A 25,783-nucleotide genomic window follows, 5' to 3' on the forward strand; every position below is an offset into this window, starting at 1 on the left:
TATCAACATACAAACTGTTGCAATATCTCCTAAAATATACTTCCTTACATCCAGATCACCATGCTCCAGATAACCTCTTCTTTCCAGCAACTCTTTAAACGAGTTATTTATTCTCATGATCTCTGCATTTATCCTGTTGTTCTCTCTTGAAGGCTTTCATCTCCACTCTTCCATTAAAGTAGCTCTTGCCAAGGTAATCATTATCTCCAAATTGCCAAAACCAACGGGGAGTGCTTAGTACTATCCCTTCTTAACTTCTTAGCAGAGTTTGACACAGTTGCAACACTTGAAACACTTTCTCCATTTAGCTTTCAAGACATCACAGTTTCCTGGATTTCTTCTTACCTCATTCATGATTCCTTCTTGTCTTAGTTGCTCAATTCTCTGACTCTTTCCACATTTAAGTTAGAATGCTTCAGTGTTTAATCTTCAGATCTTTACTCTTCTCAGTCTACATTTCCTCTGTTTATGGACTGAATTTTGTACTTCTCCAAAATTATATGCTGTAGCCCTATCCCCCAATGGGATGGTATTTGGATATGAGGCCTTTGGGATAATTAGGGTTAGATAAGGTCACAGGGCCATAGTGTGTCAGTATTAGTGCCCTTCTAAGAAGAAACACCAGAGAAATTGCATTTTCTGTCTCTCCACGCATGCACAGAGGTCATGTGAGCACACAGCAAGATGAAAGTCACAAGTCAAAAGAAGAGCCCACAGAATGAGACCTACCTTGACAGAACCTTGTTCTTGGACTTCTCAGCATCCAGAAATAAATTGCTGTTTTTTAAGCCAGAAAGCCTATGGTATTTTGCTATGGCAGCCTGAGGAGACTAAGACACCACCCTATGCAACCTCATCAAGTACTATGGCTTTCCATTTAGTAACGAAAAAACCATGTATCTGCCAAAGCTCAAACTTATATATCCAGCAGCATACTTACATCTCCACTTGAATATGTCTAGCAAATATCTTATATTTAAGTAGCCCTAGATGAACTCTTCTATCTCTCCACACCACCACCCCCAACTTGCTTTCCACTTATTCCTCTGTATCTCAGTAAATGACACCTCTTCTCCCTCTTGGGAAGCTCGAAATCTTGGAATTATCATTGATGCCCCACTTTCTCTCACATTTCACCTGAAATTTTTAGAAAATCTTGCTGCTTCTACCTTCAAAATATACCCCAAATCAAAGTACTGCCACACCTTGGTCTAAGTCATCATCATCACTTGCCTGGATTATTGCAATAGTCCTCAGTTGAACTATTTTTTTTTAAACTCTTGTCAACCCTTTAAGTCTTTCCTGTATACAGCAGCGAGAATTTTTTTTGAAAAAGTGTAAGCCATACAATGTCATTTGACTACTGAATATCCTCCAATATATCCACATCATGCATAAAATAAAACTCATGGCTTACAGAGCCCTACATTACCTGGTCCCTTGTCTCCTCCCTGATCTTCTCTCTTATCCCTTTTCTCGTCATGCACTGGTCTTCAGACACACTGCATTTATTACTCTTCCTTGGGCAACCCTGCTCTTGCTTCAGGCTCTCTACATCTGCTGTGCTCTCTGCCTGGAGCTCTTCTCCAAAATATACAGGCAGGTTTTCCCCTCATTTCATTCAAATCTTTGTTCAAATGTTACTTACCTAAAGAAGCCTTTCCTGCTCACCCTTTCTAAAATAGCAGACCCTGACATACTCTGTGCTCTTATCCAGCTTTTTTTCATAGCATTTGCCACGACCTGATATTATATCATATATCTATTTATTTATTTGGCTATATTTTTCTTATCTTACTAGAATATAAGCTCCCCCGGGTAAGGGGCTTTGTTTTGTTTTGTTTTGCTTTGCTGCTGCGTTATCTGTGTATTGACTAGTGCTTGCCACTTCAGAGCTGTTAAATAAATATTTGTTGATTGAGTGAATGCATTGACTTGTAAAAAGAACAGAGGCTAATACAACTTGTCATTTTTTTCTAGAGAAGGGGCATTTTCTTTAAGAAATATACAGAGATACCAATGTTTCCAGAGTAATTTTTAGATCTTTGAATATTCAATATGGAGAATGTGAGGAGAAAAATTATGGAAATTATGCTTGTTAACTTATTCATTCAATAAATATTTATTGAATGCCTATTCTGTGCCAGGCACTGTTCTAGGTATTGAGGATAAAATAATGAACAAAACATACACAAAACTTTGCACTCATAATTAGGAGAATGAGGGAAAAAACAAGGTAAATTAGTAAATTGTACAATGCAGAAAAGAGTGATAGCCAAAGGGGGAAAAGGGGAAGAAACACTACAGGTTAAATATCCAGAATTCACCAATAGATCAATTGTAAAGAAAATAAAGAAAGTAGGGGGAAAACAATAGATTATACTCTAAAATATGACCAAACTATGGTGTCTAAGGAGTCACACTTGGAAGATTAAACTAAAAATACAAGAGAATGATTGCTATAAAGATCAGTGTAGTTTTTAACTGAGGGAGGAAAGACAGGGTTGTGATAGAATGGGGTACATAGAAGGGGTTTTCTGAGGTGAATGACAGGATTCTGTTTCCTGACCTGGGGGGTGGTTACAAGGGTATTCACCTTATAATGATTCATTAAACATACATTTATTTTGGATGGTTTTCTGTACCTGTGTTTTATTTTACAATAAAAGATTAACAAAAAACAACAAAGGAAAAAAAAAAGAACCACTCCTAATAAGGCCAATTACCAAGCCAATCCACTTGTAGATAACAACTATCAATGCTGAACAAAATATAAAAACAAATACCTGAACAAATAGTGAACAAAATAGGTAGATACTTGGCAGAAGAGAGCAAAGGTCAAGTTTCCATTTTGTTAGCATGGCTAAAAGCCATGTAGGGTAGATAAAGCTCTGTTAGAAAATCACAGTCTTACTGGTTTAAAAATCAGAGAACAGGGTTTGAGTTTAGGGTACCACATTCACTGGAAGGTGAGAGAGGAAATCCCCAAAAAGAGAGAGCAAGAAAGTGGAGGTCCCAAATTCTGGGTATAAAATTTGCCCAAATCTCTGCCTGACCCTTGAAAATGCATACTGAGGAGAGACTCAAAGCAGGTGTTTTGGTAAGGCCAAAAGAGCCCAGCTAAAATTTGAGCTACACCCATTGTAGAGGAAAAGTTAACTGTATGTTTCTAAAAATCAATATTCTTCAGAGGAATATTCAGATTCAAGAGCATTCACAATATTGTGGATGTGAATCAAAATTACACAACATTCAAAGAATCGGGAAAACGGTAAATTTGTAAGAAAAAATATCAATAGAAAACAATCTAGGATGACTCAGATGTTGGAATTAGCCAACAATTATTTCAAAGCTTATATTAAAACTATGCTTGGTGATATACAGGAAAATATACTCACAATTAATGAAAAGATGGGAAATTTTAAAAGAAAAGAGACTTTTTTAAAAGCCCAACTGGAAATTCTCAAACTGAAAAATGAAATAGCTAAAGTAAAAAATTCACAGGATGGGCTTAAGAATAGAATGGAATGGCAGAGTAAAGAAGGAATGGAGTTGAAAATAGATCAACAGAAATTATCCAATATGAAGAACACAGAGAAAAAAATATTTTATTTAACAGAGGCTTATAGGATAATATCAAAAGTTCTAACATGTATGTGATTGGATACCTGAAAGGAGAGGATAGAGTTAATTGAGAGGGAAAAAATGGCCCAAATTCCCCCCAATTTAGCATAAGACATACATTTACAAATTTAAGAAGTTTAATGAAGCCTATAAAGGATAAATAAGTTGGAAAAAAGCCTCCTATTAATATCATAGTCAAGCTGATAAAAATGAAAGAAAAATATTTGAAAGCAATCAGAGAAAAATGACACATTGCATACAGGGAAACAACGATGTAAATGACAGCTGTTTTCTCATAAGAAATAATGTAGGCCAGAAGACAGCAAAATATCTTTAAAGTACCAGAGGGAAAATCTGTCAACTCAGAACTCTATATTCAGTTAGAATATCTTTCATGAATGAAGGTAAAATAAGATTTTCAGATAAAAGAAAGCTAGGAGGATTCATCCCCACCACATCTGCAGTACAAAAAATAATGTTGAAGTAAGTTCTTCAGTCTCAAGAGAAATAAAGCCAAATGGAAATTCAGATCTTCAGGAAGGAATGAAAGACCCTTGTAAATGGTAACTATGTATATAAATATGAGACTATTTTCCCCTTAATTTCTTTAAAACTCACATAACTGCTTGAAGCAAAAATTATAAAATGGTAGTGTAGGGCTTATAATATATGTAGATGTAATGCGCATGACAACTATAGCATGAGGGAATGGTAAATGGACCTATACACTTGCAAGATTTCCCTATTTTATGTGAAGTAGTACAATATTAACTCAAAGCAGACTGTTATAAGCTATAGATATGAATTGTAATTCCTAGAAAAGCCACTAAAAACACCAAAAAAAGCATAGCTAAAAAGCCAGTAGATAAATTTAAATGGAATTCTAAGATATATTCAAGTAGTCCAAAAGAAGGTAAGAAAGAGGGAAGACAGAAACAAAAAACACAAGTCAAAGTGAAACAAACAGTAAAATGGTAGACCTGAATCCAATCATATCAATAATTACATTAGGTGTTAATAGATTAAAGACTCAAATTAAAAGGCAGAGACAGTCAAAATGGATAAAAAAGAAAAATCCAAAATATACTGTCTAGCGCTTCCCTGGTGGCGCAGTGGTTGAGAGTCCGCCTGCCGATGCAGGGGACATGGGTTCGTGCCCCAGTCTGGGAAGACCCCACATGCCGTGGAGTGGCTGGGCCCGTGAGCCATGGCCACTGACCCTGTGCGTCTGGAGCCTGTGCTCCGCAACGGGAGAGGCCACAACAGTGAGAGGCCCGCGTACTGCAAAACAAACAAACAAAAAAACAAACAAAAAAAGAAAAACAAAATATACTGTCTAGAAGAAATGTATTTTAAATATAAAGACACAGATAGTTTGAAACTAAATGGATGAAAAAGATATTATCGTACAAATAGTATGGAGGTCTATTAATATCAAATAAAGTATACTTCAAGATAAAGATATTAGGAGAGAAAAAGGAGCATTTCAAATATAATAAAAGGAAGACAAAACAATAATGAATATGTATGTACCTAATAACAGAGTCTCTAAATACCTGATGACAAATCAGAATTAAAGTAAGAAATAGACAATTTCACAAGTATCATTATAAATTTTACACTCCTTTCTCAGAAATTGATAGAACAACTAGACAAAAAATTCTGTGAAGACATAAAAGATCTGAACAACACTATAAGCCACCTTGACCTAATTTATATTTAGAGAACACTAGGTGAGAAGTGATGGTGATTTGGACCAGCAAGAACAGCAAAATGGTGACACGTGATCAAATTCTAGATATATTTTAAAGGCTGACTTGGGATAGTCACTTAACACCTCAAAACATTTGTTATAAATCAGTAAAATGAGGATTAATACTATCAACCTCATGGAGTTATTGTGGAATTAACTGAGATAGTACATATAAATGCACTATGCTATACAAATTATGAGATAGTATATATATGGTGCATAGCATAGTGCATGGCTCAGAGTAAGCAATAAGTATACTTAGCAATTAGTCTTACTATTACAATAGTAAGCCCTCCTATGTGCACCCTCCTATGTGCCAGGGCCTAAATTAGGCACAGAGAATACATATTTCAATATGAGGCTCACATCTTACAGATGAAATGGAAACCAAACATCGCACTCACTTCATTGCAGTACCAATGGGAGCAGGAATGTCCAGCAGCTATAACAATGGGACATAAAACACACAACTTTCATTTATTAAAATGTCTGTCAGGAAGACACACCTGTGATTCCCTGCATTTTACCACTCCCACAATTTCATTTTTGAGCCCCTATGCAGAGTCAGATTACCCAAGAAAAGCTTTAAGTCAGGGGAAATTTGGGGAAAAGAATAAGCAATACCTGATACAGAGTTTCACGGTTAAAGTTTAGATTTTTGTATCCTGACTGAACTCAGGGTACTTATGTGGCTTCTGTTGTTTTTCACTGAAGGAATATTGACCTTTAAACAGTCCTGGCTTCTGTGGAATTAGAGGAGAATAAGAAGTGTAAGAGCTGGAGACTCAAGATAGAGCATTTACAGTAAATATTTGAGTAGCACATTGTTCAAATCATATAACACTCTGGCCAAAAATATTTTGACAATGGGGAAAAGAGCCTTTTCAAGTTAATTCTTCAGATACATTAACCCCAGAGGGTCTTGTATGGGTTGGAATAGGAAAAGGGAAATTATGTAATATGATCCTGTGAAATGAGCGGGTCAGAAATAAGTGTTTCTACATGCATGGGGTCAACACCAACATCTTTATTATATCTACTATGGGCTGGGCTCAGAGGATACAAAGAAAAATGAGGCACCATAGAGGTTTCCTTCAGGAGGTGGTATCAGTCTGGGAGAACACCCAGTGACCTTAGGATCATGCCACCAGCCCAAATTCAGGCTATATTCCTGTCCCTCAGAAAGACATGACTACTGTGGGCAAAAGCCTAAAGAAGGGATCCCCTGGTCTTTGGGCTGGATGCCTTTTGAGTGCCTCTCCAGACCCATTCTCCCTGCTATGTGACCACAGAGGCTAACTTTATGGTCTGCCCCACTTGGCTCCATTGCCCTGAGGCTTCTGGTGAGCTTTCAGTGAGTGCTGGGGCAGAGCCAACAACTTCAGATTATTAAAACAAATATCTATTTCAGTCTCATGTTAAACAAGGACTTATCTAAAAATCTATCGCCAAATATAAGATCATGTAGATTTACCCCTTTATTTTCTACTAAGGTTTTTATGGTTTTAGTCCTTACATTTATGTCTTTGATCCATTTTTATGTATTTTGTGTATCATGTGAGGTAGCTGTCCAACTTCATTCTTTTCAATGTGGATATCCAGTGTCCCAATATACTCTGTGAAAAAGGCTATGCTTTTCCCCATTGAATGACCTTGGTACCAGTGTCAAAAATCATTTGAACATATATGCAAGGGATTATTCCTAGGCTCTCTATTCTATTCCATGGTTCTATATATCTCTCTTTATGCCTGTACCACACTATTTTGATTATTGTAGCTTTGTAGTAAGTTCTGAAATCAGGAAGTATGAGTCCTTCAAAGTTTTGTTCTTTTTCTAGATTGTTCTGACTATTCTAGGTCTCTTGCAGTTCTATACGAATTTAGAATCAGCTTGTCATTTCTACAAAGAAACTAGCTGGAATTCTGATAGGGATTGTGTAAAATCTGTAGATCAATTTGGGGAATATGGTCATCTTAACAATATTAAGCCCCTTGATTCATAAACATGGATGAATCATTTAGGTCTCTCATTCCATTCATTTAGGTCTTCTTTAACTTTTTCAATGTTTTGTCATTTTCAGTGTATAATTCTTCCACTTCTTTAGTCAAATTTATTCTTAAGTATTTTATTCTTTTTGACACTATTGTAATGAAATTGTTTTCTTGATTTTATTTTGATTCATTGCAATTGTATAGAAATACAACTGATTTTTATGTGCTGATCTTGTAATGTGCAATTTTGATAAATTCAATTATTAGTTCTAATCTTTTTTGTGGATTCTTTGGGATTTTCTATATATAACATTATGTATCTGCAAATAGAGATAACTTTACTTCTTCCTTTTACAATTTGAATGTCTTATTTATTTTTCTTGCCTAATTGCACTGGCTAGAACGTCCAGTACAATGTTGAATAGAAGTGGTGAAGCAAGCAGCCTTGTCTTGTTTCTGATCTCAAGGGGAAAGCTTTCACTCTTTAATCATTGAGAGTAATGCTAACTGTGAGTTTTTTTTATAAATGCCCTTTATCCTTTGGGGGAAGTTCCTTTTTATTCCTAGTTTGTTGAGTGTTTTTATTATTAAGTAGTAATGAATTCTGTTAAAAGTTGTTTTGGTATAGATCAAGATGATCGTGTAGTTTTTCCCCTTCATCCCATGAGTGTGATTTTCATATGTTGAACCACTCTTGCATTCCTGGTATAAATCCCACTTAGTTATGATGTAGAATATTTTTAATATGTTACTGGATTCATTTTTGCTAGTATTTTGTTGAGGATTTTTGCATCTATATGCATAAGGGATATGAGTGTAAAGTGTCCTTTTCTTGTGATATTTTTACTGGCATTTATAGCAGAGTAATTCTGGCCTCATAGAATAAAGTAGGAAGTGTTCCTGGCTCTTCTTTTTATATTTACTTATTTATTTTTTATACTATAACCATTTTATTAATGGTTATTAATGACAACAAGAATATATAAAATCAAGAATATATAAAATCAATGCAGAAAAATGGTATTACATAAATATCATTCTTATAATGGAATCAAAATCTCATGACTACAGAGTATTTTCACTTTGTGTAAGCGATAACTAAAGTCAGTTTTAGAGCTCAACATTCTGATGAAGTTTAGAAGTATTTTAAACTAGCTTTTGGAATCTTAGAATTTATTTTTTAATCTTTCTTTTTCTTTCTTCTCCCAGTAACACTGAGATATAAAATATAAAATATAATATATAGCATATTTATTTTTATTTTTTGAAGAGTTTGAGAAGTATTGCTGTGAATTCTTCTTTAAGTGAATGGTGAATTCACCAGGGAGGGTACTTTATCCTAGGCTTTTCTTGCTTGTTATAGGTCTGTTCAGATTTTCTATTTCTTCTTGAGGCAGTTTTTATAATTTGCATGTTTATAGGAACTTATCCATTTCATCTAGGTTATTTAATTTGTTAATATATAATTGTTTATGATATGCTCTTATAATTTTTTATAAGATTTACAGTGATATATTCACTTTCATTTCTGATTTTAGTAATTTGAGTCTTTTCTTTTTTTTCTTAGTCAAGCTAAAGTTTTGTCAATTTTGTTGATCCTTTCAAAGAATCAAGTTTTGGTTCCAGTGATTCTCTCTTTTGCCTTTCTATTCTCCAATTCACTTATTCAGCTCTTATTTTCATTATTTCCTTTTTTCTGCTAGCTTTGTAACTGAGCAGGACCCTATGGGGCCTTCCTGGGACAGAACCCTCCCCCATATCCTTTGCTTTAGCTCCTCTCTGAAGTACCTAGGTAATAGTATCTGATGCATATTTCCTTAGTTTTTCAGATGCTAAAACCACCACCAAATGGAAGAAATTAACTACTTGATGATGAGGAGGACACAGCCTCCAGACCTTTTGGCGCTTAAGGATTGATCACCGTCAACCAATCAGAGAATTATGCACGAGCTGATCACGTACCCTGGGACACCTCTCCCTCCCCTTGCCTTTAAAGATGCCTTGCTGAAACACTTCCGGGAGTTTGGGGTTTTTTTAAGCACAAGTCACCTGTTATCTTTGCTTGGTCCTGCAATAAACCTTTCTCTGCTCCAAACTTCAACGTTTTGTTTTGTTTGGCCTCATTGTACATTGGGCACACGAACTTGTATTCAGTATCAACTTTGGGTTTAGTTTACTCTTCTTTTTCTAGTTCTTTAAGGTTTAGAGTTAGATTACTGGTCTGGGATCTTTCTTCTGTCTTCATGTAGGTGTTTACAGCTATAAATTTTCCTTTGAGCACTGTGATGGGGCTTGGGGCAGGCTGCCCCCAAATATGCCAAGGTGGCATATTGATTATTATGTACTGAAGTTACTTGACAAACAGCCAGTACAAGAAGAATATTCTGACCCTCCTTTGTTTCTCTGAAAGCAGGAAACAGTGCTCCCATTGGAAGATACCCTCTCTATGCTGAGAGGATGGAAGGCATTCTTATTACTGGTGATAGGGAATTCAAAACTGAGAAATCTGTATAAACAAACTGTATTATTTCTTCCTTAATTTGTTACCCCAAGCAAAAACCCCTCTGCTTTGTCAGGTCTTCACAAATAATTGATTCTTCGTCTAAGAAGGTATATTAACCCTGCTTTGGTCACTTCTTAGGTCCCACACCCATGGGACCTCTATACAAACAAAATTACATTTGTGTATTTTTCTCCTGTTAAGCTGCCTTATGTCAATTTGATTATTAGGCTAGCTTAAGAAACCTAGGAGGGTAGAGGAAAAATTTTCCTCCCCTACAACTGTTTTCTCTGCATCTCATAAGTTTGAATATGTTTCATTTTCATTCATTTCTAATTATTTTCTAGTTTCACTTCTAATTTCTTTTTTGACCCATTAGTTGCTTGAGTGTGTTAATTTCTCCATATTTGTGAATTTTCTAGTTTTCCTTCAGTTATTAGTCTTATCTCATTGTACTCAGAGAAGAAATTTTAGATGATTTAAATATTTTAAAATTCATTAAAATTTGTTTTGTGGCCTAATATGTGTCTTTCCTGGAGAATGTTCCAAGTACACTTGAGAAAAAATGTATTCTGCTGTTGTTGTGTTCCACAGATGTGTCCCATAGATGTCTGTAAAGTCTAGTTGGTTTATAGTGTTGTTCAAGCCCTATATTTTCTTATTGACCTTCTGTCTGGCTGTTCTACACATTATTGAAAGTAGGGTATTGAAGTCTCCGACTATTACTGTTGAATTGTCTATTTCTCACCTCAATTCCATCAGTTTTTGTGGCATATATTTTGGGGTTCTGTTATTTGGAGAGTATATGTTTTAAATTGTTAATTTTCTTGATGGATTGACTCTTTAATAAATCTATAACGCCTCTGTCACCTGTAACAATTTTTGTCCTAAAGTCGATTTTGTCTGATATTAGCACAGCCACACCAACTCTCTTTTGATTACTATTTGCATGGAATATATTTTACCATGCTTTTACTTTCAACCTATTTGTGTCCCTGGATCTAAAGTGAGTGTCTTATAGATGGAATATAATTGGATCATGTTTTTTATTCATTCTGCCAATATCTGCCTTTGCATTGGAAAATTTAAGCCATTTACATAAAGTAACTACACATAAGGAAGTACATACTTCTGCCATTTTGCTATTTGTTACCTTTAAGTCTTATATATTTTTTTCCCCATTTTCTCCATTACTGCCTTCTCTTTTTATTGATTTTTTTCTAGTGTGCTATTTTGACCACCCTCATTTCTTATTCTGTGTATTTTTGTTTCTTCTTAGTGGTAACCCTGAGGATTACAATAAAATCTTAACTCTATAATAATCAAATTTGAGTTAATACTAACATTTTCAATAGCATACAAAACTCTTCTCCTTTATAGTTCCATCCTCATTTTTCCCAATGTTTCTGTCACAATTAAATGTTTCTACATTAATTATAGATCTATAATTATTATTTTATGCATTATTCTTTTAAATTATAAAGAAAAAAGAGAAGAATTACAAATAAAAAATATAACAATATCAGCTTTTATATTTATTCATGTAGCTACTTTTTAACATTGTTCTTTATTTCATATGGCTTCAAGTTACTGTCTAGCGTCCTACCATTTCAGACTAAAGGACTTACCTTAGCATTTCTTACAGGGCAGATCTACTAGTGACCAACTCTGTTTTTGTATATCTGAGAATGTCTTAATTTTCTCTTCATTTTTGAAGGATGGTTTTGTCACATATAGAATTTTTGGTTGACAGTGTTTTTCTTTTAGCACTTTAGATATGTCATCCTAATGCCTTCTGACCTCCCTGGTTTCTGAAGAGAAACTGTTAACCTTATTGAGGATACCTTATACATGATAAGAAACTTCTCTCGTGCAGCTTTCAAAATTCTCCCTTTGTCTTTAGCTTTTGACAGTTTGGCTCTAATGTGTCTCAGTGTGGATCTCTGAGTTTATCCTGCTTGAATTTAATTGAGTATTTTGAATGTATAGATGCCTGTCTTTCATCAAACTTATGTTTTTAAACATTATTTTTTCAAATATTCTGTGTTCTTTTCTCTCTTTTTTCCCTCTACGACTCCTATTATGCATATGTTGGTATGCTTGAGGTGTCCCAAAGGTCTCTTAATCTCTGTTTATTATTCTTCATTCTTTCCTCTTTCTTCTCCCCAATTGACCTAACCACTGATTCTTGTTAATAGTCACATTTGTTACTGATCTCCCCTAGTGAATTTTTCATTTTATTTTACTTTTTTTTTCAATTCCAGAATTTCTAGTTAGTTCCTTTTTATAATTTCTTTCTCTTTACTCTCTATTAAATAGATACTCTCTATTTGGTGAGACATCATTCTCCTGGTTTCCTTTATCTCTTTGAACATATTTAAGACAGCTGATTTAAAGTCTCTCTCTGGTAAGTCCCATGTTTGCTTTTCCTCAAGGATGGTTTCTGATGACCTCTTTTTTTCCTGTGGATGGGCCATATTTTATTGTTTCTTTCCACGCCTCATCATTTGTGTTGAAAACTGGACATATTGAAAATTATAATGTAGTAACTCTGGAAATTCAATTCTTCCCATTCCCAGGTTTGCTGCTCCTGCTTGTTGTGAGTTGTTGTTGTTGTTTGTTTAGTGAGTTTTCTAAAGTATTTTCTACAGTCTGTATTCTTTGTTACATGTGACCACTGAAGTCTGTGTTCCATTAGCTTAGTGGTCAGCTAGTGTTATGACCATAATTTCCTTAAACAACTACAGCCAAAATTAGAAGAAAAAAAGAAAAAGAAAAAATTACTCTCCCAGTTTTTTCAAGTTGGTTCTGTGTTGGGCATTCCTTCAGTGCTTAGCCAGGTGATTTATAACTCTGCCTTAGCCTTCACTTCATGCTACCATGGAGACTGAAGGTCAGCCAGAGGTGAAAATATAGGGTCTTCTAAGGCCTGTTTTGAATATGTGTCCAGACTTGGGTATGAGCATTGACTTCCTGATTCCCCAGTATACATGTGAACTTTTAAAAGACCTTATTCTCCCATGTATCTCTTTTCTTAAGTTCTTCCTTTCCAGGCTTTTTGACTTGTCTATTGCTTATTCTGTTTTATATCTTGTCCCACGATGCTGCGGCCAATTCTTTTGCCTTTAAATGTTTTTGGCAAACACTTCCCAGGAGGCCACCACAGCCCTGGAAATGCTTCAAATCAAATAAAAGAAAGGAAAGTACCTGCACCAGTCCTTTAGGGAGCCTCAAGACAGGTCAAAACACACAACCAGAATTCTTTGAGAATAAGGTCTATCTTCCTCCTTCTGGCACTAGCATCTGCACCAGGGGTGCAGGCTGTCATCTTCCTGGCTGCCATTGATCTGGGGGATGAAGGATGGCAAGTAGGCAATTAAAAATGCCTCAGCACTCTCTCACTGCAATGCACCAGCTTCTTTCTTCATTAAGCTTTTTGTGGTTGTTGTAAGTTTTTACTAGATTGAAGGGTAATGTGAAACTTGATTTTAACAGCTCTTGTCAGCTTATTTGTTGCTTTTGTGAAGGCATGGAACCCTGGAATTCCATATTCTGCCATATTAAGTGACATCAATTGAAATAGTTCTGCAACTTACATTATGGACAAGAATATGTTTAATTTTGTAAATGTTCTATGCATGCTTGAAAAGAGTATGTATTCTCCACTCTTAGATAAAATGAAATTTATATATCCATTTGACCGAGCTCATTGATTGTGTCATCCAAGATTTCTAAATTCTTATGAATATTTTTTCTGCTTAATAGTTGCTTATACATATTCAATCTCTACTAGAATGATTGATATGTGTATTTCCCCCCATAATTCTATTCATTTTTGTTTTATGTACTTTAGACTGTAACAGATTTTTGTTAGTTTAGATATATTTCTTCCCAGTGTATTGAATGTTTTGTCATATTCAGTAAACTTCTTCATCTTTAGGTAAACTTTTTACCTAAAAGCATAACATGAATGAAGCAATACTAGCTTTCTATTGATTAGTATTTGCCAACATATAATTTTCTAACCTTTAATTTCAATTTATAGATTTTGTATATGTTTCTTAAAAACAGCATATAGATGAATATTTTCAAGTCCAATAATATTAGTTTTTGTTTTTGTTTTTGTTTTTGCAGTACGCAGGCCTCTCACTGTTGTGGCCTCTCCCATTGCGGAGCACAGGCTCCGGATGCGCAGGCTCAGCGGCCATGGCTCACGGGCCTAGCCGCTCCACGGCATGTGGGATCCTCCCGGACCGGGGCACAGACCCGTGTCCCCTGCATCGGCAGGTGGACTCTCAACCACTGCGCCACCAGGGGAGCCCAATATTAGTTTTTTGACTGGAGCATATAATTCATATAATGAAATTATTGATATATTTGGGTTAAATATACTCTATTTTGTCTCTTCTCTTTGTCTTGTCTTTTGCATGTTTTGTTTTCTCTCCTTTCTTGATTTGTATTGTATGAACTGTTTTGTTCTTTCTCCAGTCTTGCTTGATTTGTATTGTATAGACAACTATTTCATCTCCTTTTTTTTTTTTCTTGGGCAGCACCATGGGTCCTCTAGGATCGTAGTTCCCCAACCAAGGATTGAACCCAGGCCCTCAGCAGTGAAAATACACTGCACTGCTAGGGAATTCCCTATTTTATCTCAGTATACTTGACCTCATTCTATTTTTCCTCCTCCAATAGTTTGGAAGTTAGTTATGTGCCTGATATCTATTATTCTGAAAATCTTCCTGAAAAATGTAACAGGCATGTTTAATGTATCTAAGCCTAAAATTCAGGAATATTTTTATCCTCTTTCTGACAAATACATGGTCTTAGAGAATTCCCATTCCTATAATCACCTCTCCAGATTTATGGGCTAGTTTTGTCATGTATTTAGTTCTAGCTTTTCTTAATATTACAATAAATTATTATCATCATTTATACTCAATATTTGTTTAGTAGTACCTCCATATTTATCATATGCTTTGCTCTTCAATTCTACTTGAACCTTAGGTCTACCATTTGGGGTCAACTTCCTCTGTCTGAAGTATATCCTTTACAATTTCATTTTTAAAAGTCTGCTTGTAGCAAACCCTCAGTTTTAGCTTTTTTTTCTCTTTTAGGAACAAAGTAACATTGCCAGATCTAGTATGTGTCTGTGGGTCAGCAAAATTTCAGACAGCCTCCTTGTAGCTACCCTGAAAGGAGGCAGTTGGTACTTGAGAATGAACAGGAGAGGAGAAAGAACTATGTAAGTCATAAAACCGGGGTGACCATATCTCAGTATTCACCTATTACTCTGACTAATTATTAATAACACTTTTCTCATTCTAAAAAGTTTTACAGTTTGGATAATAAATTCTACTGTCACTTGAATAAAGCCCAAATGACCTGCAGTCCTCCTGGCTTCTGGAGCCATGTTTTCATTTGTATTGAACTCAGATAGCTAGGCACTTTCACTTCGAATAGAATGGAGTAGCTTGTGGCAGTCCAATGTTGCCATTAAGAATAACCAAAAAGAGGGCTCCCCTGGTGGCGCAGTGGTTGAGAGTCCGCCTGCTGATGCTGGGGACACGGATTTGTGCCCCGGTCCGGGAAGATCCCACATGCAGCGGAGTGGCTGGGCGTGAGCCATGGCCGCTGAGCCTGCGCATCTGGAGCCTGTGCTCTGCAACGGGAGAGGCCACAACAGTGAGAGGTCTGCGTACTACAAAAAAAAAAGAATAACCAAAAAGGGCTGATTAAACATCACAAACAAACAAATGAACAAACAAAAAAACAAGCAAACAAAAACCCATTTAAGGTAAGAGAAAGATAAGAAGCATTGAGGATGAGGAATCAAGATTCCAAGGACAGGGAAGCTGAAGCTACAGCTGCTTTTTTCCCAAGGGCATTGGTCAATTCCATGTTTGCACCAGGAGGCAGGCAATCTGGATTCTCTCTGGGCAGAAGGCCACTGCTAGGAAACAGAGAAATCAGCAAAGTCTTTGGTTGTCTTGTGGGGCTGAAGAGACAAAATTGGAGCCTTGAAGGGCCAATAACTTAGTGGAAAAAAAAGGCCGGGGAGAACTGAGCCTGACATACAAAGAGTCTTCTCCTCAAAAAATTTGCCAAATTAGGGAATTGCATGAGGCAGAGGTTTAAAATAATTAGAAAGCCATTAAAACAGAGCTGAAGTTTTGGCAGTTTTTGTTGTATTTTGCAATCTTACTCTTCTGAGGAGAGAAAAGTTACAGTGCATGACTGCTAGGGGAAATTTTCATAATTTAAAAATTTGATTAATCCAAAAGAAGCAAAGAAAGAAAGAAAATGTGGCATAAACCAGGAGGACAAAATATAGAAAAATAAAGCAAAATTGTAGACATAAATGCAAATATATCAGTAAATACAGTAAATATAAGTAGACTAAATAGTCCAGTACAAAGATAAATGATAGCCAAACTGGTTAAAAACAAAATAAAACAAAAACCAACTACATACTGCTTATAAGAGATACTTCTTAAATAAAGAGGAACATTTTATAATAAAACAGAGTTCAGAGTACATCATAAAGTCACACTGTTTATCCTTTGTAATCTTAGTATTTGCAAGAATTACCAGGGTAGAGCATAATGACAGGTCCCTTGGTTGTTGCCTGTCATCTCTCCCTCCCATTTACTGCACACAGCTCAACTCCAAATCAGCACAGATCGTCTAGCTTCTTGCCTACTTGCCTTCTTCCTTCACTGCTTTATTTCAAGAGGAGATACAGCCCTCTTCTTTCATTCCTCACAAACACAACACTTAGCTTGTAACAGATAATTGCTCAGGCTTAGGGATAATGAAAGTGTTGCATGTGACATGACTCTCATGTGAATTGGAAGTATAAAAACAGAACATAAAATCCATAATTGCTGGATTAATTTAAGATGGAAATGGGGAGAAGACAGAAAGCAGTGAATCTTAGTTGACAGGATTGTAACTATTGGCTTTTTACATGCTATTAAAACCTGCTAAAATCTCATCCATTCAGCTCTCCCTTCTACAGCAATTTGGTTCTCTGCCAAACTTTCGGTAATAAATAGAGACTGCAAGCTCTCTGAACAGAGAACTGCAGCTTTTCGGGGGAGAAATCAAAACAAGATCACAAGGTAAGAATGAAATCAATATTCTGGTAGATTTTTAGTCACGTCTTGCAAAGTGAGACCTTGAGAACCATGGAGAAATGGTTTTATTTCTATAAAATAAAGGATTAGGTCGATTTATTATTATTGCCAATAGAAGTAAAAGTTGATGATAATAGTTGCTACTAACTTCGAATTCCATTTTGCTTTCCTTTGAGTGATTTATAAAATTATTAACAGATTGCTAAAATAAATTGTTTTTATAGTACTGTTCCCCTTCCTCACCACAAAACTTCGTAAAGCAAGTTGATAATTCTATTTCCTACTCCTGAAATGCTTATCCAAGACAAACATACTCACAATTGTTTACAAGCGGTTTTCAAGAAAGAAGGACAAATATAAGAACTGAAAAGTGCCATTCCCTCAGAAAAATCTGCTCAAAAATCATTTGTGAAAAAATAAGGAATTAACATTCTAAATAAGTAAATTTAAAAGCTCATTAGTGTTGTTACTATTCTTCATTTAGAGTGAAAATAGTTTTTGTTCTCTTTAATTCTTGCTGTCTTGCACTTTCCTTTGCCTTATCTTTCCCTGCATGAATACTTGCCTCCAGACTATTTTAATTTAAAACATGACACAAGGTCCTGAGTATTGTGGCTGCACAAGAGTTGATTCTAGAAGGTCTTTGGAGACTTGAGAGTGGAGTATCTAGGACTAGGTGTGGCTGGATATTCTTGATGCTCACTCACTCCTCAGCATTGTGCTTCCTCAGCTTGAATCATCTCTTTATGTCACTGTATGCATCCCTGTATGTCATCCTATGCTGTTCCCTACATCCCTACCTACTGCTTCTCACATTTGTCTTTTGAATATTTAGTGCACTTCTTCTAATTTCGACCCTGAAAAGGCACAGCTCTGTGTTCAGAAAACTTCAGAATCCTCTGTTTCTTAAAGTTTAGGGTGGGTGCTTGAGGTGAATCACACAGCTGGGTAGTGTCCTTAAACTGTAAAAAATTCTCATGGGCATCACTGTCTGCAACTCAAATTTCACATTTTCTTCTCCATGCTTCTCTGAAAGGATCCTGGATTTCCTACAAATATTTGACTGGTGGCTGCATAATTCATTTTCTCAGCAATGTGTTGACCTAGATGTTTTTCACTTTCCCATCACTGTTTAACTTACAATATCTAAAGCAAGAATGTACCTCTTTTCCTTTCCCATTTATGGAGAGAGAAGAATCCTGAGGGGAACTTTCACTTAGGGGTTGAAATAGGTCTAAAAAGTAAGGGAAGCAATTGAGAAATGGGAGCTGCCTCTTCTGGCCAAAGTCTGTAGAGGATTAAATAAACAGCTTTCGACCAACTTCAGGGAATGTATCTGAGTTTCAGCTGTAAAAAGTTCTGCTCCATGGAGGAATTAAATCATTACAGGGAAATACTGTGGGAGGTGAGGAGGGGGGTTGGGGTGCAGCATTGAGGGAAGAAAAAAATAAACACCAAGAATTGTTTATGCGAGTAAATCTGACAGCATGAGGTCTGTTTTGGAGATATGAGTGCAAAGTTAAATCATTACATGGAAGTACTGCAGAGGGGGCAGCACTGGGGGAAGAAAAATATATACATCAGGGAATATTTATGCCAGTAAATCTGATAGCATGAGGTCTTTTTTGGAGATGTGAGTGTAACTGCGCCAAAATCAATGTATCTTTCATTCAACAAGTTGAAATTTTGCCAAACATGGTGGGAATCAAGTGATAGAATTCTCTTATATCTCAACTTGCAGCAGGAACATTTAGAAACATTAAGACCAAAAATAATCTCCTTGAACAGCAGAAAGAGATCTTAATTCCATTAAAAAAAAATGATGCTTGGTTCAAGGACTTTAGGAAATCCTGGTAGAACCTCTAATCTCTTTTCAATTTCCCTGTGGTTTCTCTGGTGCTATATCTGTATGCAAAAAGGAAACTTTAAGGGTACACAGCCTTAGAGGACAGGCAAAGTTCATTTTTGGAGGTGTTAAAGGGGGGAATAAAGAGTTTGGGGCACTTCTTCCCTGTAGCAGACTCCTGGCACACGTTCACATGCTGTCCTTATTATTGTTGGTAAATCATGCTATATCTGTGAAGGTTTTTGATTTTTTTGTTTTGTTTTGTTTTTTGCTTTAAGTGAAGAGTGCAGTATAGCATAATAGTAAAAAACACAGATTTTTAGAGTAAGATAGGCCTCAACTCCATTATCTGTCATTGATTAGCTGTATGATTTTGGATCTTAACTTTCCTGAGCCTAAATTTTTTTTTTCTTGTGTAAAATGTAAAACAAAATCGAAACAATAATAAAACACTCTACCCTAGAAAGGTGATGAGATGCTTATGAAGGTAAAGCAAGTCAGAAGCCGTCATGAAAGGTAACTGTTAATGATCACTGAAATTTTACTAAATGTGAGACATTCATTCCACATTCTCCCATTTAATCTTCACAGTACCTCTGTGAAATAAATATTATCTTCTCCATTTATAAAATTAAGCAGGTGAGATTTAGAAAGATCGTACTAACCCAACATGACACAACTAGCAAATTTCAGACAGCAATTAAAACCCAGAGTTAAGTTCCATGAATAAGAAAGACCAACAGAGAAAATGGATTCCAAATGACTTAATTTAATGTGTCTCTAATCCTCTTTGTGAAGCCATTTTCTACTCAAATTTTCCATCATTTCCAAACAAAAATTTTAGTGAGATAACATTAAAACCTTTCACCTGTTTTCCTTAGGGCTACATTCATTACCATCTGAGGGAAAGGGTTCTTGTCAGCCACTGTTCTCTTATGTGACTTTCTTTTGTCATTCCCACTGGTAATGCCAGAACAAACAGTATCCATCCATAAACTTGGCTTTACTTTTAACCAGCATATCAGTCTACATCTAGTTCCCCTTCACTTTGAACAGCTCATAAATTGGATGATCATCACAATTTTCCCCAGCAGTGTTAATGAATCTGAGACCTTTTGCAATTGTAAGAATGTTTTGTTCATTACTTCTCTTGGATTTCCTAGCAAAGATTAGATATTTTCTTAAAGAGTTGGACAGAACTTCATAGTTTTGCATGTCTGCTGTGTTCAAATCTCAACCACTCTAACTTCTTAGCCCTAACTTCTTAGCCTGCTGGTTCTATCAGTTGCAGTTGTTTAAGAAATGCTATTTAAGTAGTTTATATTTTCTTTAAAAAGAGGAAATGATATGACTTTTCCCCATGTTCTTTCATTTGGGGGCTTGTTAAACCCAAACATGAACTTTCCTCTAACCTGAATTTATTAGTTCCAAAATTTTTCCTACCTAAGGTTTTATTTTTCAATTATCTTTTATACATATATTGTATATATTAATTGTCCACACTCTTTAGCAATCCTGTTTAAACAATACTTTATCAGTAGTCAGCATGATTGCTTCATGCAGGTAAATCAATAGTAGTAATATTGTTTCCTTGAGTAAATATTTCTTATTTTCTAGTCATTTTTAAGAGTTTGAGCCACAGACCTAGGTGCCAACATTCATGCTAGTGTAATTCGGTGGCTATCTTTAGCTTCCTTTTTTTTCTTCATTATGACTTGTATAAGATCCGTATTACCTCAATGTATATGTAGCATTACTTTATCAAAGAGCATGCATATTTTTTCCTTCACTGACTTTCTCACATGCCATATGGTTTGTGAAATCATAATCATAATTGTCACTATGTGGTGCCAATTACATTTATTAGAATAAATCGGATGTTATTGACTCAAAGGAGTATAAGCTGTTTTACTAAAAAAGTTTGGAGGGTTCCATGCCTAGGATGTGACATATAATGCTTACATGTGGCTGTCCAATTATTATTACCATTCATTATGTCAAGTGGAAGGATTTCTCCTCAGTACTATGAGGTCCATGAGATTAGACACAGCATTTAGAAGCATTAAAGTCATTCGCACTGTGATGTGCCAGTTGGAAAAAAAGGTTGTTTATAAATCTTTGTATTTTTTAATTCATAAAAGTATAAAAAATTAGATAGAAGTCCAGTTTATAGCAGCGTCCAATTTTTTTTTCTGGTTATTTGTGGGAAATGCTCCTAAAAGAGCATCTGGCTTTAGACTTATTGGCTCTCCCTACTATCTAGATAGAATCATGCAGGGACTAGTAACCTCGAGGGTTGTAGTTCACTGCTAGGTTCAGATAACTTCTGTACTTATTACATGCAACACCTCTTCTTGGCAAAGAAAGGGACACCAGTTATATTCTTTTGCTCTGCATCATTAGGCATAGAAAGAGGTCATATCTGTCCAGGGGAGGAAAATAATTAGGTCTTATTTTGGAGAAGAGAAGTGGCTAGCATAGTCTTTTCATTTCAGTAGTTTTCACTTTAAACCCAGCTACCAGGTAACCAAGACTGAGCTTACTTGGATTCCCATGTAAGGATGATGAAGTCAGCAATCTGGGAAACTGCTACAGCCCATGAAGTAGGCAGGGTGGGAGACAAAGGCTTGTCACATCATGGTGGACAAGTTTCCAGACCTCTGAGTTGTATTTCTGATCATTGCACAAGATAGCTCTGTTGAAACTTTTATGGGAATTAAATATCCAGGGTATGGATTGTGTCTTAGCTTATTCAGGTCAATGTCCAGGAACTCACACATCTGTGAGTAGAAAGCTTCTATACTCTTGAATTTTAAATGTCTTCTAACAATCAAATTTAATATCTAATACACAATGCAGTATATCACTGGGTGGCCATTTGGTTGTGAAAGAAAATCTCATGGTCTGTCCAGGGATGATGTTCAAAACATTTAACAGCTGGCATGGCATGGCAGAGATAAGTGAGAAAGGAACTAGCCACGTGGAGCATGCCAGCTGAATACCAACTTTGGAAGGGACTCTCATTGTGGCTTTGGCCTCTATCAACTAATTTGGGATAATGTGGTAGTGAAGGAGCTGTGGAATAGCTTAAGTTTTGCGGTACGCAGGCCTCTCACTGTTGTGGCCTCTCCCGTCGCGGAGCACAGGCTCCAGACACGCAGGCTCAGTGGCCATGGCTCACGGGCCCAGCCGCTCGGCAGCATGTGGGATCTTCCCAGACTGGGGCACGAACCTGTGTCCCCTGCATCGGCAGGCGGACTCTCAACCACTGCGCCACCAGGAAAGTCCAGTGCTTTTCTCTTTTGAGCATCATTACGGACTCATGATTTTTGGTGATGTGTAATTAACTCATTTTCAGACTTGTTTTGATTAGCTATAATTTTTTGTTGTCTTCAGTCACTTGGTCACAATTTAGCACACAGAAGCCCCTTCACGGTGGCTCTTTCTTTTTAAACTACCTCAGAACTTTAAAATGTGCATCTCTGTTCTCAGGCAACAAGTTATTCAGGCTCACCCTGCATTTCTTCTATCTGAAACATTAAATCAGCCATTCTCCAAAGAGCCCTAGTTTCTTCAGTGGAGAACATTATTAGGCTACCAAAATCTGGGCCCTGGGATATACATTGGATTATATCATCTTAATACTGAAATTAAAGCAGTTCAGTTAAAATCATGAGTTCATATTTGTATTATCACTGGAGTTCTATGATATATGTCAAAATACTTCTTACAATTATTTTTAATATTTTATTTTGTTATGAGTATATAAACATTTGTTTGATTTACACTTTGGTCCAATTGTTTAAGTTCTTTTTGACTTTGAAAATGTTGATGTGTTATTAATTGACAGTTTTTTAAATTTGGTTGCTGCATTAGTTACTGGAGGATATGGAAACCTGCTTAACAGTTCACTTTATAAATAGGATGTTAACTGAAGTTTGATCTTCAATGTCTTTACAAGTCATTTCATTTGGCTACTATGTGTGCACTCACAATGACTTAATGCATGATTATATGTATATGATTTTCATAATCAATATTATACACAAATTAATATATATATAAATTTTTGGTGAACAAATCCTACTGGTGTTTTACAAGAATAAAATAGCAATAAAAGTACTATATTGGCAATCTGTAAAATTAATAGTAAAACTAGTAATAATAGTACCACTATTGGCAATCTGAATTTTTTTTTTAAAAGAACAACTCAAATAATTACTTATAAATTTCAAAATCTTTTCATGATATAAAATTTTTCAGTTTATCCATTCTGTTTCTGTCATATCATGCTTTTCTCTCATATAAAATATTTTTATTGATTTTAAAATATCAATTTATGTATTCATATTATTATACTAAAATTTTGCTTAAAATATATCATTATTTAAATATTAAAATGTTTAAACTAGCTGCTATGGAACACAGTATGAAGGTTCCTCAAAAAATTAAAAATAGAACTACCATATGATCTAGCAATCCCACTTTTGTGTATGTATCCAAAAGAATCGAAAGCAGGATATTGAAGAGTTATTTACACACCTATGTTCATTGTAGTATTATTCAGAATAGCCAAGAGGTGGAATCAACCCAAATGTCCACTAATGAATGGATAAAGAAAATATAGTATATACATACAATGGAATATTATTCAGCCTTAAAAAAAAAGGAGGAAATCCTGTCACATGCTACAACAGGGATGAACCTTGAGGATATTATGCTAAGTGAAATAAGCCAGACACAAATACTGTATACTATATGATCCCACTTATAGGAGGTATTAAAGTAGTCAAACACAAGAAACAGAGAGTGGAATGGTGTTGCCATGGGCTTTGGGAAGGGGGAAATGGTGAGTTGTTGTATGATGGATATAGTTTTAGTTTTGCAAGATGAAAAAGTTCTAGAGATCTGTTGCACAACAATGTGAACGTAGTTGACACTACTGAAGTGTACACTTAAAAATGGTTAAGATGGTAAGTTTTATATTATCTATTTTTTACTAAAATTAAAAATGTTTATAAAGAAGGGCTTTGAGCAGGGGGTGGGGGAGAATGTTTAAACAACCCAACTGTATTTAGAGATATTATTAAGTCAATGTCCAGAATACATTAGATGTTAGCCATTTCTTTTTAGGATTTAGAAAAAGCCAATGTAGATTACATTTAGACAAAAAATATGTAAAGATAATTTGTATCACTTGATATGCTTTAGCTGCAATAAAAGAATAACAAATTGAATATGGCTCAAATTATAAGGACACTTACTGCTCACTTAACAAGAAGTTCTGAAGTTGGCAGCCCCAGAGTTGGTGCAAAGAATCAAGGACATAACCAAAAGACCCAGGCTCTTCTTACCCTTCTGCTCTGCCATTCTCAGACTGTCCATGATCTCTCCCTTCATGGGAGAAGATGGTTGGCCCAGCTTTGAGCACCACATCCTCACAGAGGGCAAGTGAGTGGAAGTCAAACAGCACTTACTTCTAAGGAGAGAAAGTTTCCCAGAAGTCCCAGGCACACCTCCCCTTTGTCTCAATGGTAAGATCTGTGTTACATGCCTATATCTAGACCTGTTATTGTCAGATGGAGACAGTATTGCCATGAATGGCTGAGGTTTCTGCATATCTAAATTTCTTTTTTGGGGAAAGAAAAGAGATTTGTCAGTTAAAAAACAACATTCATGCTAGGTAAACTCTCAGCATCCCCTCATTCCTGCAGAACTCCAACCATTTTTAGTTTTTTAGGACTTCTTGCCCGTCGCTGAGAAGGGCACCCAAATTCTTTTCAAAGTCATCCTGAGGATTCTGCCTTAGTCTGAAAAACACCTCAAAAATTGTCTTTAGGGGGGCTTCCGGGAAGATGGTGGTAGAGTAAGACGCGGAGATCACCTTCCTCCCCACAGATACACCAGAAATACATCTACACATGGAACAACTCCTACAGAACACCTACTGAACGCTGGCAGAAGACCTCAGATCTCCCAAAAGGCAAGAAACCCCCCACATACCTGGGTAGGGCAAAAGAAAAAAGAATAAACAGAGACAAAAGGATAGGGACGGGACCTGCACCAGTGGGAGGGAGCTGTGAAGGAGGAAAGGTTTCCACACACTAGGAAGCCCCTTCGCGGGCGGAGACAGCAGGTGGCGCAGGGGGAAAGCTTTGGAGCCGCGGAGGAGAACACAGCAACAGGGGTGCAGAGAGCAAAGAGGGGAGATTCCCGCACGGAGGATCAGGGCCGACTGGCACTCAACAGCCCGAGAGGCTTGTCTACTCACCTGCCAGGGCAGGCGGGTCTGGGAGTTGAGGCTCGGGCTTCAGTTGGAGTGCCGGGAGAGGACTGGGGTTGGCGGCGTGAACACAGCCTGCAGGGGGTTAGTGCACCACGGCTAGCCGGGAGGGAGTCCGGGGAAAAGTCTGGACCTGCCGAAGAGGCAAGAGACTTTTTCTTCCCTCTTTGTTTCCTGGTGCGCGAGGAGAGGGGATTAAGAGCGCTGCTTAAAGGAGCTCCAGAGACGGGCGCGAGCTGTGGCTAAAAGCGCAGACCCCAGAGACGGGTATGAGACGGTAAGGCTGCTGCTGCCACCACCAAGAAGCCTGTGTGTGAGCACAGGTTACTAACCACACCTCGCTTCCGGGGAGCCTGTGCAACCCACCACTGCCAGGGTCCCGGGATCCAGGGACAACTCCCCCAGGAGAACACATGGCGCGCCTCACGCTGGTGCAACGTCACGCTGGGCTCTGCCGCCACAGGCTCGCCCTGCACTATGTGCCCCTCCCTCCCCCCCGGCCTGAGTGAGCCACAGCCCCCGAATCAGCTGCTCCTTTAACCCCGTCCTGTCTGAGCGAAGAACAGATGCCCTCCGGCGACCTACACGCAGAGGCGCAGCCAAATCCAAAGCTGAGCCCCTGGGAGCTGTGAGAACAAAGAAGAGAAAG

The 25,783-nt window shown here is 36.8% G+C and overlaps 2 protein-coding genes across 7 annotated transcripts in view; one reads left to right on the top strand and one right to left on the bottom strand.

Annotated features, from left to right (window-relative positions):
* Positions 1 to 25,783, bottom strand: part of RANBP6 (RAN binding protein 6) — a 318,886-nt gene that overhangs the window by 119,552 nt on the left and 173,551 nt on the right. The gene's annotated exons all lie outside the window — the stretch shown is intronic.
* Positions 16,947 to 25,783, top strand: part of IL33 (interleukin 33) — a 54,156-nt gene continuing 45,319 nt past the window's right edge. For 2 of the 4 annotated variants that reach the window (XM_060299988.1, XM_060299989.1), the window contains exon 1: positions 16,961 to 16,990. The gene's annotated coding sequence lies outside the window, so the exon portion shown is untranslated. Of the gene's footprint in view, positions 16,991 to 25,783 lie in introns of all 4 variants that reach the window. The other 2 variants (XM_030877197.2, XM_060299990.1) reach the window with 2 other exon arrangements.

The sequence above is a fragment of the Globicephala melas genome, chromosome 6 (assembly GCF_963455315.2).
Source record: "Globicephala melas chromosome 6, mGloMel1.2, whole genome shotgun sequence".
Taxonomy (NCBI): Eukaryota; Metazoa; Chordata; class Mammalia; order Artiodactyla; family Delphinidae; genus Globicephala; species Globicephala melas.